Source organism: Leptosomus discolor, chromosome 17, assembly GCF_034619465.1.
Source record: "Leptosomus discolor isolate bLepDis1 chromosome 17, bLepDis1.hap2, whole genome shotgun sequence".
In the NCBI taxonomy this organism is placed as follows: domain Eukaryota; kingdom Metazoa; phylum Chordata; class Aves; order Leptosomiformes; family Leptosomidae; genus Leptosomus; species Leptosomus discolor.
The window spans coordinates 5,653,206-5,655,825 of record NC_141407.1 but is presented as its reverse complement, the minus strand read 5'-3'; positions in this window follow the sequence as shown (position 1 = coordinate 5,655,825).

Sequence of the window (2,620 nt, the reverse complement as noted above, 5' to 3'; positions counted from 1 at the left end):
ATTTTCGGCAATGCTTTTGTACTGCTTTATATGAGTAATTAAAGAATTCTGTTTTCGTTCTAGATACTTAAAATTCTCCTCAGTGTGCAACAAGCCCACCTGAATTATTACTGAATTATTACATTAGAAACCTGCGACGATGAAGTTCACTTGTATGAGTGACTGGCAGCCTCTCTGTCTGAAAATCTTCCAGTCAAAAGGGACAAGCAGCTGACTGAAGTTACTGAAAGAAATGTAATGAGTAAGAACATAGCTGAGGGATAAAAGAACTGTGGTTGTGGGCTGCTGTGCCCATCTACTTGCAGTACTGGCAGCTTAGATGTGCTTTTGTGTACAGAAGGACTGGCCTGAAACCCAGCCTCTTGCTTCCCGGCAAGGTGTGCTTGGTGGGAAGCCTTTTGGGAAGGCTAGGTGCTCCCTGGGGAGAAATAATGCTTTCCCAAGTTTGTAAACACAGTGACGCTTAGAGGAGCCACATCTCCTCTCATAGATGTTTTTGTCGTTGTCCCCCCTTTCTCTCCCCTCCCTTGTCTCAAACCCTGGGCATTTGTGTGGTCACATACGATGGTGTACGCTTCTGTCTGATGTACCTTTGCAGCAACCGTTGTGTGTGCCTGAATAAAAGCATCAGAATTGTTTTGATTTGCTTTTTGCACATTGCGAAGGTCTTTATTATTGGACAAATTTTTATACTTGGCTATTAGGAAAAAATTCTGCACTCTGGGTGGTGAGGCACTGGCACAGGTTGCCCAGAGCAGCTGTGGCTGCCCCCTCCCTGGCAGTGCTCAAGACCAGGTTGGATGGGGCTGGGAGCAACCTGGTCTAGAGGAAGGTGTCCCTGCCCATGGCAGGGCCGGTGGAACGAGATGATCTGTAAGGTCCCTTCCAACCCAAACCGTTCTCTGATAACATGCTGCCTATGTATAATTCAGTGCTGTTGCAGAAGCTGTGGCTCATGGATGGGCTTTGGTTGTAACTAAATTTCACAAGCTGGTTTATCTTGGTTTGGAGCTGATGGAGGAGGAGCTATATAGATCACTTGAGTCTTGAATTTGATCCCTTACGATTCTCATTAGGACCATGTGTGGTGAAGCTAAATAAGAAATATAACACACAATATATATGCAAGGGCTGTGGGTTTACTGGGAAGAGGAGCAAGCCAGGGGAAGCCAGCTCTAACTCCAGATGCAGAACAGCTTTCCCACAGGCATGTTCGGTTACCTGGAGAAAGACCCACCTTCAGCAGGGTCGTTCCTTCTTGCTTGGAGGGCTGTCCTCTTGGTTTGCTTCACAATGTCTAAAATTCTAGGGGGAGGAATAAGATTTAGCAGGAGTTGGAGGTAAGGAGAAAAAAGTGTGTGTGTGGGGAATTCCACTGAATATTTTTGCATACTTAGCATGGGGAGTTGTAAGCATCCCAGACCAAATACCTTCCCTCTGCCTGCCCCAGGGGGCTGAAGCGTGGGCAGTCAGGCAGCGTTCCTTCTGCAGCAAATCGGCTGCGTGTTTGCAAGGTGGGGAGAAAGTGGCTGGACTAAAGCAGGGGCTGGAAAAATAGCTGTGTTAATAAGGTAAGGAACAAAACTGAGCCTGCTTCTTTGCGTGCTTTTATGAGGGGCTGTCTCTCAAATATGTGCTGCTGCCCTTTTTGGAGGCAAAGCAGGGTGAGCCATAGATCCAGTCTTCTGGGAATATTGGAAACATGGAGCGGGGTCATTACTTGTGCTGGAGAGGCTTTGGGTGTCTTCGTTAAGGAAACTTTAAATAATTTGTCCCTTTAACTTCAGGATTGTGAATAGTAAATGCTAGAAGAAAGAGAAGTTACAGAAACACTGTGAAAGGAGCTTTGGTGGAGAGAGTAATAACAAAAGGACAAAATCTGTTGTGATGGCTGTGGGGAATCTGATTGCTTTAACCGTTTGCTCATTTGTTTGTTGCTTGTTGATGAGATTTTGAAGAAGGGTCTGGATCTTGCAAAATATTCTCTACGGGTGTTAGGAGTTTACTCTGCTCTTTCAACACCAGCATCTTGCATCCATTTGGGTTTTACTCACTGCTCAGCTATGGCAGAAAATGCTGCATTTGCTTTTTTTAATAAGCGCTCGGGTTTTTTGCTGCCTCCCCTGAGTCCTCAGGGAGACATTTTGTTCTTTTCTTGATGTTCTCTTACTTCAGAGAAGTACAATTTTGAGAGGCATATACGTTGTTTGACGACTCCTTCCCAGTGCTGCTTTGGGGAGTTACTTTTTCACGCGGCTGAGGCTTGAGTTAATATTTAGCAAGCCTTAGCTTCAGCCCAGGCTTGCTATTTTCTGCTTACTGCGAGTGCTCGATGCTGACTGTGGGCTGTGTCCTTCAGCCCACGTCCCAGGCGTGGGCGGCTCAGCCTTGGGCACGGCCGCCTTGAAGGCGCAGGTGTATTTACTGTCACTTCTGCTCGGTCTGCCCGGGCGGATGGATGCGGGGAGGAAGCAGAGGATGTTTGCAGCCACCCGATCAGCACCGTGTGGGTGAAGAAGAGCAGCTCTTCGTTACCAGCTGTGAAGCTCGGCAGCTGCTCCTCACCTTGACGGCCGAGAGGCACGGATGGACTGACCGCTGCTCTCCTCCCCGTCTGGAC